Source organism: Phyllobates terribilis, unplaced genomic scaffold (genome assembly GCF_046119375.1).
Source record: "Phyllobates terribilis strain yellow unplaced genomic scaffold, ASM4611937v1 Scaffold_8__6_contigs__length_399053987, whole genome shotgun sequence".
NCBI classification, from domain to species: domain Eukaryota; kingdom Metazoa; phylum Chordata; class Amphibia; order Anura; family Dendrobatidae; genus Phyllobates; species Phyllobates terribilis.
This window is the reverse complement of record NW_027362768.1, coordinates 180,771,536-180,787,386: the sequence shown is the minus strand read 5'-3', so window position 1 is coordinate 180,787,386 and position 15,851 is coordinate 180,771,536.

The following is a 15,851-nucleotide window of genomic DNA, read 5'->3' as shown; positions in this document are numbered from 1 at the left end:
TCTGGCTGGTGCGGTCCTTCCTCCTCAGGTGACAAGGGCCACAGTCTCTGCACCATTTTTCTACAGCTCCTCTCATGCCGACCCAAAAGAACCTTCCTCTTAGTAGGAACTCCAGTTTCTTCCAACCGAAGTGTCCCGCTCTGTCATGGTAAGCTCCCAGGACCATAGCTGCATCTCGCCTTGGGACCACGACTTGCCAGGTCAGCTCGTGCGTTCGGTGGTTGACAATCCTTCTGCACAACTTGCCTTCGTAGAGGAACAGCTTGCTCTTCTCCTTCCATAGCTGCTTGGCTTCCTCTGGGGCATCCGGATCTAGGCGGGCGTCTTCCCGGGTCAGCAGATCTTTCACCAGGCGGACAGCAGGGTCACTATCTTGGGTTTCGGCCCAGCTGTGGTGAGGTAGGGGATTCATCATCACAGTTGTTAGATCCTCCTCCTTCATGCGGTGAGAGTGTTGAGCGGCTCCATACCGGTGAAACGCGGGGAGTTCTACCTCTTCCAGCTCTTCTGGGTCTTCGTCACCTTAAGGTAAGTGAGGCATTCTTGATAGGGCGTCCGCGTTGGCGTTGGTTTTGCCTGCCCGGTACTTGATCACGAAGTCATAGTTGGAGAGACGGGCCATCCACCGCTGTTCCAGGGCACCCAGTCTTGCATTGTCCAGGTGTGTCAACGGGTTGTTGTCCGTGTACACGGTGAACTTTGCGGAGGCCAGGTAATGCTTGAAGCGTTCCGTCACGGCCCACACCACCGCCAAGAATTCTAGCTTGAAGGAGCTGTAATTCTCCGGGTTCCTCTCGGTGGGCCTCAGCTTCCGGCTGGCGTATGCGATCACCCGTTCTCTGCCCTGTTGGTTTGGGACAGTACGGCTCCCAGTCCCACATTACTGGCATCTGTGTGGAGAATGAAAGGCTGGCCATAATCAGGGTAGGCCAGGATCTCATCCCCAGTGAGGGCCAACTTTAGCTGGCGGAAGGACCCCTCTTCCGGTTTATCCCACTTGAAGGGTGGCTTTTGACTTCTGGACTTGGACTGTCCGATCAGGAGGTCCTGCATAGGAGCTGCCATCTTAGTGAACCCGGGGATGAACCTTCGGTAGTAGCCTACCAACCCGAGAAACTGTCTCACCTCTTTGATGTTCGAGGGGCTTGGCCAGCTCTTGATTGCCGTGACCTTGTCAGGGTCGGGGGCCACTCCTTCCACGCTTACCACGTGCCCTAGGTACTGGACCTTTGGTTTCAGCAGGTGGCACTTCGATGGTTTCACCTTCAGGCCATAGCCTGCCAGGGCTTCGAACACCTCAGCCAGGTGCTTGAGATGGTCCTCGTAGGTCTTCGAATAGACGATCACGTCGTCCAGGTAAAGGAGGACCGTCTCGAAGTTTCGGTGCCCTAGACAGCATTCCATCAGTCGCTGGAAGGTCCCTGGTGCGTTGCAGAGCCCGAAAGGCATACAGTTGAATTCGCTCAGTCCCATCGGGGTGGTGAAGGCGGTCTTCTCCTTGTCAGCCTCTGCCACAGGAACCTGCCAGTACCCGCTAGTAAGGTCCAAAGTAGAAAAGAAGTTAGCAGATTTTAGTGCGGCTAAAGACTCTTCTATTCTAGGCAGCGGATATGCGTCTTTGTGGTTGATTTGTCTATAGTCCACGCACATTCTCATGGTGCCGTCTTTCTTTTTGACCAGAACCAAGGGGGCTGCCCAGGGGCTACAGCTGTCTCTAATGACCCCAGCTTCTTTCATCTCCCTTAGCATACCCTTGGCGTTCTGATAATGTGCAGGGGGTACAGGTCTGTGCCTCTCTTTTATTGGTGGGTGGCTCCCTGTGGGGATGTGGTGTTCTATCCCTTTTACTCTGCCGAAGTCTAGCGGGTGCTTACTAAAGACTCTCTCGTACTCCCGTACCACCCGGTAGACTCCTTGTTTTTGGTGCAGGGGAGTGGAGTCAGCACCCACGTGGAGTTTCTGGCACCAGTCCTCCTTTTGTTTCTGGAAGCCATTACCCTCCGCCTGTGGAGATGGAGGCAAGGGTTCCACGGCCCTGATAGCTTGGTGTTCGACGACAAACAGTTTGGCGAGTGTAGCGTACCTGGGTAAGTGTACTTCCCTCTCCCCAATGTTGAGGATGCGGACGGGCACCCTCCCATGACGGACATCAACCACCCCCCGGGCTGTCAAAATGGTGGGCCTGCTGTCTGAGTACACGGGTTCTACCATGGCTTGGTAGTCTCTACCTCTCAACCCGATTGCAGTCCGACACCAGATCATCATTTCACTTTCGGGAGGCATGGAAATGGGGAATGGATCACTGAGTCTTACGCTACCGATCTCACCACCAGACAGTTCTACCTGCTGCCGTCTCATCAAGGCTTTTATCTCCTTGTTGAGGACTCTCTGTTGGCTGGAACTAGCATTCACCGCCACCTGTTGTAGAATTACAATTACCTCTGAAAGACAATTTTCAATTATGTTAGTACCCACAGTTATTTTAGGGTGACTTTCATGACGGTCAATGTCCACAATAATCACTCCCTGTGCCGGCAGTTCAACTTTACCAATTTTAATGGTCATCTCCTTGAACCCCATCTGCGGCACGGGTAAGCCATTACTGGCGATGATGCTCAAGTTACTGTCTGGATACCGTGTGATATCAGCATCAGTCCAATACTGCTTAAAAAGTACATAAGGGATTGTGGTTACTTGCGACCCAGTATCCAGCAAGGCGCTCATGGGATACCGTCCAGCACCACGGGTAAAACCGGGCGCCCCCCAACGTACTTATCACGCCAATTATAAGGGCCTGGTGATCTTATGCCTGGGGGTCGGCCCTCTGCCCCAGGTTGGACCCGTTTAAATTACAGTACCTGGAAATGTGTCCGGGCTGGTTGCATCGACGGCAAATGGGCTGTCCATCCTCTGCGTAGCGGTCTGTGGGCCTCCCTCGGAACAACGGGATCCTCCTCTGTCGACGCCACGGGACATCCTCCGGACTTGAAGCCAGCTCGATGGGTCTTGACGGGTCCACTTGCAACGCCTGGACGGTCCTGGTCAACGCCGCGACGCTCCTGGTCAGCTCCTGGACTTGGTGGTGCAGGCCTTTCGACGGGGCTTGGTTCAGGGCCTGTGCATCAGCCTCCACGGAGTCCATAGAGGAGGGCGCCGCCTCCTGGTGGTAGGTGATAGCAGGGCGCCGGGGGTTTATAGCGCCACTGGTTGCGGATTCACGGAGCACCCTTATGGCCCTGTCCTTAAATTGGGCAAAGGTCAGGTCGGGGTTCTGAAAGAACATGAGGCGCAGTTGGGCCCTGTGGGCGCTAGACAGCAGACCCTCTATGAATTGTTCTGTTAGCAGTTTATCCGTTTCCTGCACACTGCCAGGGTCAGTTTGTTGAATAGCCCTCAAGGCTTCCTGCAGATTTAGGGCATAGTCTCTGATGCTGTCCTGTGCCCGCTGCTTACATCCATAGAACCTCATTTTAATCTCAGCGGAGGTACGGGTGTCAAAGGTACCCCGCAGCCGGGCCAGAATACCCTTCACAGTCCTTTTCTCCTCAGTGGGCCATGATTTTACCTCCCTCTGGGCTGCGCCAGTTAACTGCCCTGTTAGTATGCTGACCTTCTGTTCCTCTGTCAGGGGGTAAACTTGGAACAAACTATACAGTCTTTCCTTGAAGTCAGTTAGGGCATGGGGCTCCCCTGAGTACTTGGGCAGCCAGGCCGCTCCCGGGATGTAGGGTAAGGAAAAGGGCATAACCGCTGCTGCAGCTGCGTTGGTGGTAGTGGGCGCCTCTGTGTCCGACATCTTCTTCCCCCCCTAGTGAAGTGTGGCCTACCTTCCGACGATCCTCTTCTGTAGGCCGCGGCTCCGCTGCTGCTCTGGACGAGGACCTGGCGTCGCTCTCCGATGACGTCAGCGTGGCTCTCTCTCCCTTCCAGGACCTTGCGCAGCGTCGGTGCGTGGGGCGGAGCTTCGGATCTTGCGCGCTTTTGACGTCCACGCCCCTCTTCTTCCCGCGCGGCGTCCTGAAGATGGCGTCCGATGGCGGGAAACAGCCGCGGATGGCGGGAAGACGGCAGAAGACGGCGGGAAACGGTCTAAGATGGCGTCTAATGGCGGGAATCGGCTCTGGATGGCGGGAAACGACTCCACAGGTAAGTTACAAAAGTCTTTTTCAGGCACGCAGTACCCGGTGGTTGCGGGCACGAGATCCTGCCGACTACGCCAAAGCTGACTCGCCCCCTGGGCCGTGGGGCACTCGGATCCGGGCAATAGGGAACGATGGGAGTAGTAGTGGCAACCCGGTTCCGTGGCTCAGGGTGGTCAGGCCAGTGGTAGTCCGTTATATTGATTATGTCCTACTACGCCACCCGTGGATTGCGGTTATTAGGAACCGCCGCTGCATGCAGACCGCTGGGGCTGATGAGGTGTGCAGCTATGGTAGTGTGACTCCCCACGGGAAGAGTGCGGCCCCAGGGCAGTATAGTGGATGGTGGGAGTGATGGTAGTGCTGGAGGAGCAAGGAGCACACAGACAACAGGTTGCAGTCCAGGGTCTTTACTAAACAGGTAAACTGACCCACAAACAGTCCCAGCTAGGAGGGGACCTGGATGTCTGAGAGCAACGGGGAAATTGGCCCTGGTCAGGGTGAGGGTGTAGGCCTACCGTGCTTTCTGCGCTCCTTCTGACTATCTCCTCCTGATAGGATAACAGCCCACGTTTCCGAGCTTTCCATGTATTCTCCCCTGTATGGCCTGCGACGTGGGTTCCTTTCTGCTCCCAGCCTTGTACGGCTTTACTGGTCCCTTCGGTTGTGGCAGGGCCTCCAGGCTTCTTAGGCCAAGGAATGTACAGTCCCTTGCGGGCTGGTTCTCTGCTGGGGGATGTGGAATCCTTCCAGCCTCAGACACCAAAGTCTGGTAAAGTTAAGTCTTTATCTGCCAAGACAGGCTCTCTTCGCCTCTTGTCTCTGGCTTGTGGCTCTCCTACCGCCACACTTCCTCTTAGGTGCAATCAACTGTCTGTCCCTGCTCCACTCTGGGACACGTCTCAGAGCTGAGACAGGCAATCCAGTTCTCTCTAACCCTGTCCCCAGTACCAGCTTTTATAGGGGCAGCCTGCTCCCCCTACTGGCCTGAGGCAGGAGGCATTGCATGCTAATGTTCCCCTGACCAGAGAACCTCCCCCTTGCTCTCAGACACAGCTTTATTTACACTTGTGGCATCCAGGTAGGGTGACACATCCATATCACCAATACAACGGGGAGCCTTAACCAGGTGGGGGTCTGTCCTACCCCAAGTCCTTTACAGTCTTAGTTCATTCCTGGGTTAGGCTCCAAACGCAGTCCATACAAGGTCCCAGTTATAAAAAGTCCATAACCTGTGAGTCCTTACGGTAGCTGCAAGAAACTGAAACACACTATTAATAAACATGCATGTAACTTGACAAACAATTCAACATTTGGCAACAGGGTTATTTACAATTTTAGTACACTCTATATTCTCCAGCGAGCGGGTATCTGCCCCTTTGTGCTCCTGGTTGACCTCCTTAACCCACTGTCTGGTGGTGGACTGACTTGGCTTTCCCCACTAGAGTTAGGGGTGCAGCTACCAGCTGGGTGTACAGGTAGGGCAGGCAGCTGTCTGCGGGTTCTTTGGCTTACCGCAGGCATGGCAGGCTCACTGTCAGCAGAGGGTTGACTCTCTTGGGCTGCTGGTACAGGCTCTTCTGCCTCTGGATCCGCTTGCTCCTCTTCACCTTCCGGCTCTGGTGTTGGTTGTTGCTGTGCCGGTTGCAGGAAATGCAGGACGGGTACCACTATGGCATCGTTTATGCGAGTCCAGGACTGAGGGAACTCTCCGAGAACGGTGCTGATCATTTCTTCCTTGTCCTCTGCGTGTTCAAGGTCACTCTGATCCTCTTCTGCACTACGGAGTTGCTCGGGGCCTCTTTTGAGGTGGTCTCTGGAGACGGTGCTAGTGGTTTCTCCTCCGTCCTTGGTGATCACGCACACCTTCGGGTTGTCGTGATCAGACTGCAGTACGGTGTAGGGTTCCCTTTCCTACTGGTCGTCCAACTTATGTAGCCTTCTCTTCCGCTTCAGGACTTGCTCACCAGGTTCTAGGGGACCAGCAGGGGCGTGTTGGTTGAAGAGTTTTTCTTGCCTCTCTCTCACCTGGGCCAGGCTCTTCTCCACACTCTCCTGTACCTTCTTGTACTGCAGTTGCCCTTCCGTATCCCAGTCCGCATCCGGGTAGGTGTCCTCAGGCGTTAGGACTCCCATCTCCAGGTCTACGGGCAGCTTACCTGGTCTGGCTCGCATCAGGTAAGCCGGGGTGCAGTTGGTAGCGTTCACAGGGATATGAGTGTATAAGTCTATCAGGTCCGGCAGTTTTTCTGGCCACAGGCTGCGTTCCTCCAGGGGCAACGTCTTCAGGAGATCAATGACTATATTGTTCACCTTCTCACACATCCCGTTGGTTTGTGGATGGTAAGGCGTTGTCCGAATCTTCTTACAGCCATAGAGGTTGCAGAACTCTTGGAAGATTTCAGCCTCGAACGCTGGGCCCTGGTCTGTCAGGACCTGTTCCGGATACCCGTGTGGACGGCAGAAGTATTGCTGGAAGGCTCTGGCCGCTGTTTGGGCTGTCAAGTCCTTTACTGGGACCAACACTAGAAAACGGGAATAGTGGTCCACGATTGTCAGGGCATAGATGTATCCGGACCGGCTTGGAGCCAATTTGACGTGGTCCAGAGCTACCAGCTCAAGAGGCTGCGTGGTGACGATGGGCCTCAAGGGTGTCTTCTGGCTGGTGCGGTCCTTCCTCCTTAGGTGACAAGGGCCACAGTCTCTGCACCATTTTTCTACAGCTCCTCTCATGCCGACCCAAAAGAACCTACCTCTTAGCAGGAACTCCAGTTTCTTCCAACCGAAGTGCCCCGCTCTGTCATGGTAAGCTCCCAGGACCATAGCTGCATCCCGCCTTGGGACCACGACTTGCCAGGTCAGCTCGTGCGTCCGGTGGTTGACAATCCTTCTGCACAACTTGCCTTCATAGAGGAACAGCTTGCTCTTCTCCTTCCATAGCTGCTTGGCTTCCTCTGGGGCATCCGGATCCATGCGGGCATCTTCCTGGGTCAGCAGATCTTTCACCAGGCGGATGGCAGGGTCACTATCTTGGGTCTCGGCCCAGCTGTGGTGACGTAGGGGATTGATCATCACGGTTGTTAGATCCTCCTCCTTCACGCGGTGGGAGTGTTGAGCGGCTCCATACCGGTGAAACGCGGGGAGTTCTACCTCCTCCAGCTCTTCTGGGTCTTCGTCATCTTCAGGTAAGTGAGGCATTCTTGATAGGGCGTCCGCGTTGGCGTTGGTTTTGCCTGCCCGGTATTTGATCACGAAGTCATAGTTGGAGAGACAGGCCATCCACCGCTGTTCCAGGGCACCCAGTCTTCCATTGTCCAGGTGTGTCAACGGGTTGTTGTCCGTGTAAACGGTGAACTTTGCGGAGGCCAGGTAATGCTTGAAGCGTTCCGTCACGGCCCACACCACCGCCAAGAATTCTAGCTTGAAGGAACTGTAATTCTCCGGGTTCCTCTCGGTGGGCCTCAGCTTCCGGCTGGCGTATGCGATCACCCGTTCTCTGCCCTGTTGGTTTTGGGACAGTACGGCTCCCAGTCCCACATTACTGGCGTCTGTGTGGAGAATGAAAGGCTGGCCATAATCAGGGTAGGCCAGGATCTCATCCCCCGTGAGGGCCATCTTTAGCTGGCGGAAGGACTCCTCTTCCGGTTTATCCCACTTGAAGGGTGGCTTTTGACTTCTGGACTTAGACTGTCCAATCAGGAGGTCCTGCATAGGAGCTGCCATCTTAGTGAACCCGGGGATGAACCTTCGGTAGTAGCCTACCAACCCGAGAAACTGTCTCACCTCTTTGATGTTCGAGGGGCTTCGCCAGCTCTTGATTGCCGTGACCTTATCAGGGTTGGGGGCTACTCCTTCCGCACTTACCACGTGCCCTAGGTACTGGACCTTTGGTTTCAGCAGGTGACACTTCGATGGTTTCACCTTCAGGCCATAGCCTGCCAGGGCTTCGAACACCTCGGCCAGGTGCTTGAAATGGTCCTCGTAGGTCTTCGAATAGTAGATCACGTCGTCCCTGTGGGGATGTATTGTTCTATCCCTTTTACTCTACCGAAGTCTAGTGAGTTCTTACTAAAGACTCTCTCGTACTCCTGTACCACCCGGTAGACTCCTTGTTTTTGGTGCAGGGGAGTGGAGTCAGCACCCACGTGGAGTTTCTGGCACCAGTCCTCCTTTTGTTTCTGTGAGCCATTACCCTCCGCCTGTGGAGATGGAGGCAAGGGTTCCACGGCCCTGATAGCTTTGTGTTCAACAACAAACAGTTTGGCGAGTGTAGCGTACCTGGGTAAGTGTACTTCCCTCTCCCCAATGTTGAGGATGCGGATGGGCACCCTCCCATGACGGACATCAACCACCCCCCGGGCTGTCAAAATGGTGGGCCTGCTGTCTGAGTACACGGGTTCTACCATGGCTTGGTAGTCTCTACCTCTCAACCCGATTGCAGTCCGACACCAGATCATCATTTCACTTTTGGGAGGCATGGAAATGGGGAATGGGTCACTCAGTCTTACGCTACCGATCTCACCACCAGACAGTTCTACCTGCTGCCGTCTCATCAGGGCTTTTATCTCCTTGTTGAGGACTCTCTGTTGGATGGAACTAGCATTCACCGCCACCTGTTGTAGAATTACAATTACCTCTGAAAGACAATTTTCAATTACGTTAGTACCCAGTTATTTTAGGGTGACTTTCATGACGGTCAATGTCCACAACAATCACTCCCTGTGCCGGTAGTTCAACTTTACCAATTTTAATGGTCATCTCCTTGAACCCCATCTGCGGCACAGGTAAGCCATTACTGGCGATGATGCTCAAGTTACTGTCTGGATACCGTGTGATATCAGCATCAGTCCAATACTGCTTAAAAAGTACATAAGGGATAGTGGTTACTTGCGACCCAGTATCCAGCAAGGCGCTCATGGGGATACCGTCCAGCACCACGGGTAAAACCGGGCGCCCCCCAACGTACTTATCACACCAATTATAAGGGCCTGGTGATCTTATGCCTGGGGGTTGGCCCTCTGCCCCAGGTTGGACCCGTTTAAATTACAGTACCTGGAAATGTGTCCGGGCTGGTTGCATCGACGGCAAATGGGCTGTCCATCCTCTGCGTAGCGGTCTGTGGGCCTCCCTTGGAACGACGGGATCCTCCTCTGTCGACGCCACGGGACATCCTCCGGACTTGAAGCCAGCTCGATGGGTCTTGACGGGTCCACTTGCAATGCCTGGATGGTCCTGGTCAACGCCGCGACGCTCCTGGTCAGCTCCTGGACTTGGTGGTGCAGGTCTTTCGACGGGGCTTGGTTCAGGGCCTGTGCATCAGCCCCCACGGGGTCCATAGAGGAGGGCGCCGCCTCCTGGTGGTAGGTGAGAGCAGGGCGCCGGGGGTTTATAGCGCCACTGGTTGCAGATTCACGGAGCACCCTTATGGCCCTGTCCTTAAATTGGGCAAAGGTCAGATCAGGGTTCTGAAAGAACATGAGGCGCAGTTGGGCCCTGTGGGCGCTAGACAGCAGACCTTCTATGAATTGTTCTGTTAGCAGCTTATCCGTTTCCTGCACACTGCCAGGGTCAGTTTGTTGGATAGCCCTCAAGGCTTCCTGCAGATTTAGGGCATAGTCTCTGATGCTGTCCTGTGCCCGCTGCTTACATCCATAGAACCTCATTTTAATTTCAGCGGAGGTACGTGTGTCAAAGGTACCCCGCAGCCGGGCCAGAATACCCTTTACAGTTCTTTTCTCCTCAGCGGGCCATGACTTTACCTCCCGCTGGGCTGCGCCAGTTAACTGCCCTGTTAGTATGCTGACCTTCTGTTCCTCTGTCAGGGGGTAAACCTGGAACAAACTGTACAGCCTTTCCTTAAAGTCAGTTAGGGCATGGGGCTCCCCTGAGTACTTGGGCAGCCAGGCCGCTCCAGGGATGTAGGGCTGGGAAAAGGGCATCACTGCTGCTGCAGCTGCGTTGGTGGTAGTGGGCGCCTCTGTGTCCGACATCTTCCTCCCCCCTAGTTAAGCGTGGCCTACCTTCCGACGATCCTCTTCTGTAGGCCGCGGCTCCGCTTCTGCTGCTCTGGACGAGGACCTTGCGTCGCGTCCTGATGACGTCAGCGTCGCTCTCTCTCCCTTCCAGGACCTTGCACAGCGTCGGTGCGTGGGGCGGAGCTTCGGATCTCGCACGGTTTGGACGTCCACGCCCCTCTTCTTCCCGCGTGGCGTCCTGAAGATGGCGTCCGATGGCGGGAAAACGGCTGAAGATGGCGGGAACGATGGAAGATGGCGGGAGACAGCTGGAAATGGCGGGAAACGGCTCCGGATGGCGGGAAACCTCTTTTCAGGTAAGTGCAAAGTCTTTCCTAGGCACGCAATACCAGTTTGTGGCGGGTTGGTTTCAATCCTGCCGACTACGCCAAAACTGACTCGCCCCCTGGGCCATGGGGCACTCGGATCCGAGCAATAGGGGAACGATGGGGGTAGTAGTGGCTACCCGGCTCCGTGGCTCAGGGTGGTCAGGCCAGTGGTAGTCTGCTACGTGCTGTTAACAATGTCCGACTACGCCACCCGTGGATTTGCGGTCATTAGGAACCGCCGCTTCAAGGCAGACCGCTGGGGCTGATGATGTATGCAGCTGGGATGGTGTGACTCCCCACGGGAAGAGTGCGGCCCCAGGGCAGTGTAGTGGATGGTGGGAGTGATGGTAGTGAGAGTCCCAGTGCAGATAGTGCTGGAGGAGCAAGGAGCACACAGACAACAGGTTGCAGTCCAGGGTCTTTACTAGAACAGGTAAATTGACCCACAAACAGTCCCGGCTAGGAGGGGACCTGGATGTCTGAGAGCAATGGGGAAATTGGCCCTGGTCAGGGTGAGGGTGTAGGCCTACCGTGCTTTCTGCGCTCCTTCTGCCTATCTCCTCCTTATAGGGTAACAGCCCACGTTTCTGAGCTCCCCGTGTATTCTCGCCTGTATGGCCTGCAACGTGGGTTCCTTTCCGCTCCCGGCCTTGTACGGCTTTGCTGGTCCCTTCTGTTGTGGCAGGGCCTCCAGGCTTCTTAGGCCAAGGAATATACAGTCCCCTGCGGGCTGGTTATCTGCTGGGGGATGTGGAATCCTTCCAGCCTCAGACACCAAAGTCTGGTAAATTAAGTCCGTTATCTGCCAAGACAGGCTCTCTTCGCCTCTTGTCTCTGGCTTGTGGCTCTCCTTCTGCCACACTTCCTCTTAGGTTACAATGCAACTGTCTGTCCCTGCTCTGCTGAGACACGTCTCAGTCCTGAGACAGGTCATCTGGTTCTCCCTAACCTTGCCCCCAATACCAGCTTTTATAGGGGCAGCCAGCTCCCCCTACTGGCCTGAGACAGGAGGTACTGCATGCTAATGTTCCCCTGACTAGAGAACCTCCCCCTTGCTCTCAGACACAGCTTTATTACACTTTGTGGCATCCAGGCCAGGGTGACACAGATGTCCTTTGCTCTGCTCTGCGCACTGATGTCCTTTGCTCTGCTCTGCGCACTGATGTCCTTTGCTCTGCCCTGCGCACTGATGTCCTTTGCTCTGCTCTGCGCACTGATGTCCTTTGCTCTGCCCTGCGCACTGATGTCATTTGCTCTGCTCTGCGCACTGATGTCCTTTGCTCTGCTCTGCACACTGATGTCCTTTGCTCTGCCCTGCGCACTGATGTCCTTTGCTCTGCCCTGCGCACTGATGTCCTTTGCTCTGCTCTGCGCACTGATGTCCTTTGCTCTGCCCTGCGCACTGATGTCCTTTGCTCTGCTCTGCGCACTGATGTCCTTTGCTCTGCCCTGCGCACTGATGTCCTTTGCTCTGCCCTGCGCACTGATGTCCTTTGCTCTGCCCTGCGCCCTGATGTCCTTTGCTCTGCCCTGCGCCCTGATGTCCTTTGCTCTGCCCTGCGCCCTGATGTCCTTTGCTCTGCTCTGCGCACTGATGTCCTTTGCTCTGCTCCGCGCACTGATGTCCTTTGCTCTGCTCTGCGCACTGATGTCCTTTGCTCTGCCCTGCGCCCTGATGTCCTTTGCTCTGCCCTGCGCCCTGATGTCCTTTGCTCTGCTCCGCGCACTGATGTCCTTTGCTCTGCCCTGCGCCCTGATGTCCTTTGCTCTGCCCTGCGCACTGATGTCCTTTGCTCTGCCCTGCGCCCTGATGTCCTTTGCTCTGCCCTGCGCCCTGATGTCCTTTGCTCTGCTCTGCGCACTGATGTCCTTTGCTCTGCGCACTGATGTCCTTTGCTCTGCTCCGCGCACTGATGTCCTTTGCTCTGCTCTGCGCACTGATGTCTTTTGCTCTGCTCTGCGCACTGATGTCTTTTGCTCTGCTCTGAGCACTGATGTCCTTTGCTCTGCCCTGCGCCCTGATGTCCTTTGCTCTGCTCTGCGCACTGATGTCCTTTGCTCTGCTCTGCGCACTGATGTCCTTTGCTCTGCTCTGCGCACTGATGTCCTTTGCTCTGCTCTGCGCACTGATGTCCTTTGCTCTGCTCGCAGCAGGCGCGAGACTTTGTTCAGCTATGTGGATGATGCAGGACACGTCATCCACATCAATCAAAACCGGAGGACGGCTTTTACTAGCAGAGGAGAAGCAGACACCTCAAGGATGACGATCAGAGGACAGGACCAGCCTCATTTAAATACAGCGCAGGTCCAAATCAAATGGTATTTTTGAGGTGTACAGGGGGAGTCAGGAGGCAATGTCATCATTTGTGAAATGCATAAAAAGAGCAGAAAAAGGTGGTGGCATTTGTTGGGACACTAAAAAACTGGTGACAGGTTCCCTTTAATTCTCCTCCATGGTCAATTACATACTCTGAGATTGTGGAATGCAGTTCCTTTTAGAACCGGCAACGACTATATATATATATATTAAGGTAGCGCTAATGATCATGTTGAGGGGCACTCACTTCACTAGGTCAATTAAACCACACATGCAACGTTTTCCGGTAATATGAAGTCCAGCAGTTTATTACACATCATAAACTGCTTATAACATCGTCCATCTCAGTGGCTAGCAGGCATGTTACACATGTAATGTCCTAGAGCCTTTTCAGTGGCAGCTATGCCCGCTTGGCTTCAGATACAGACTTCAGACCCAAGAGGAACCAGGCCTCTTGCCTTACAAGGCTACGGGTGTCCCAGACACAGGAACCAGGCCTCTTGCCTTACAAGGCTACGGGTGTCCCAGACACAGGGACCAGGCCTCTTGCCTTACAAGGCTACGGGTGTCCCAGACACAGGGACCAGGCCTCTTGCCTTACAAGGCTACGGGTGTCCCAGACACAGGGACCAGGCTTCTCCACTGTTTCAAAAACCACCAGGATTTATATATCCTTCTGTGCGCACAGGACCTGTGATGATGTCACAGTCATGTGATCAGTCACCTGAAGGGGAGGTACGTGGTCAGCCAGAACACACCCCCTTTGACATTTTGGCAATGCAGCAAGCCGCTGCATTGCAATATATATATATATATATATATATATACACACACACTACCGTTCAAAAGTCTGGGGTCACCCGGACAATTTTGTGTTTTCCATGAAAACTCATGCTTTTATTTATCAAATGAGTTGAAAAATGATTAGAAAATATTGTCCAGACATTGACAAGGTTAGAAATAATGATTTTTACTAGAAAGAATAATTTTCTCCTTCATACTTTGCTTTGGTCACAGAATGCTCCTTTGCAGCAATTCCAGCATTGCAGACCTTTGGCATTCTAGCTGTTAATTTGCTGAGGTCATCTTGAGACATTTCCCCCCATGCTTCCTGAAGCCCCTCCACAAGTTGGATTGGCTTGATGGGCACTTTTTGCGTACCATACGGTCAAGCTGCTCCCACAACAGCTCAATGGGGTTGAGATCTGGTGACTGCGCCGGCCACTCCATTACAGATAGAATACCAGCTGCCGGCTTCTTCCCTAAATAGTACATGCATAATTTGGAGGTGTGCTTTGGGTCATTGTACTGTTGTAGGATGAAATTGGCTCCAATCAAGCGCTGTCCACAGGGTATGGCATGGCGTTGCAAAATGGAGTGATAGCCTTCCTTATTCAAAATCCCATTTACCTTGTACAAATCTCCCACTTTACCAGCACCAAAGCAACCCCAGACCATCACATTACCTCCACCATGCTTGACAGATGGCGTCAGGCACTCTTCCAGCATCTTTTCAGTTGTTCTGTGTCTCACAAATGTTCTTCTGTGTGATCCAAACACCTCAAACTTTGATTCGTCTGTCCATGAAACTTTTTTCCAATCTTCCTCTGTCCAATGTCTGTGTTCTTTTACCCATATTAATCTTTTACTTTTATTAGCCAGTCTCAGATATGGCTTTTTCGTTGCCACTTTGCCCTGAAGGCCAGCATCCCGGAGTCGCCTCTTCACTGTAGACGTTGACACTGGCGTGTTGCGTGTACTATTTAATAAAGTTGCCAGTTGAGGAGCTGTGAGGCGTTGATTTCTCACACTAGAGACTCTAATGTCCTTGTCTTGTTGCTCAGTTGTGCAGCGGGGCCTTCCACTTCTCTTTCTACTCTGGTTAGAGCCTGTTTGTGCTCTCCCCTGAAGGGACTAGTACACACCGTTGTAGGAAATCTTCAGTTTCTTGGCAGTTTCTCGCATGGAATAGCCTTCATTTCTAAGAACAAGAATAGACTGTCGAGTTTCATATGAAAGTTCTCTTTTTCTGGCCATTTTGAAAGTTTCATAGAACAAACAAATATAATGCTCCAGATTCTCAACTAGCTCAAAGGAAGGTCAATTTTATAGCTTCTCAAATCAGCCAAACTGTTTTCAGCTGGGCTAACATACTTGTGCAAGGGTTTTCTAGGGTTTTCTAAACATACATTAGCCTTCTTACACAGTTATCAAGCACAATGTACCATTAAAACACTGGAGTGGTGGTTGTTGGAAATGGGCCTCTATACACCTATACACCTACCATATTGCAATAAAAACAAGACGTTTGCAGCTAGAATAGTCATTTACCACATTAACAATGTATAGAGTGTATTTCTGATTCATTTAATGTTAGCTTCATTGAAAAAAAATGTGCTTTTCTTTCAAAAATAATGAAATTTCTAAATTACCCCAAACTTTTGAACGGTAGTGTATATATATATATACTGTATATACACTGCTCAAAAAAATAAAGGGAACACTTAAACAACAGAATATAACTCCAAGTAAATCAAAGTTCTGTGAAATGAAACTGTCCACTTAGGAAGCAACACTGATTGACAATCAATTTCACATGCTGTTGTGCAAATGGAATAGACAATAGATGGAAATTATTGGCAATTATCAAGACACCCTCAATATAGGAGTGGTTCTGGACGTGGGGACCACAGACCACATCTCAGTACCAATGCTTTCTGGCTGATGTTTTGGTCACTTTTGAATGTTGGTTGTGCTTTCACACTCATGGTAGCATGAGACGGACTCTACGACCCACAGAAGTTGCTCAGGTAGTGCAGCTCATCCAGGATGGCACATCAATGCGAGCTGTGGCAAGAAGGTTTGCTGTGTCTGTCAGCATAGTGTCCAGAGGCTGAAGGCGCTACCAGGAGACAGGCCAGTACACCAGAAAACGTGGAGGGGGCCATAGGAGGGCAACAACCCAGCAGCATTACCGCTACTTCCGCCTTTGTACAAGGAGGAACAGGAGGAGCACTGCCAGAGCCCTGCAAAATGACCTTCAGCAGGCCAC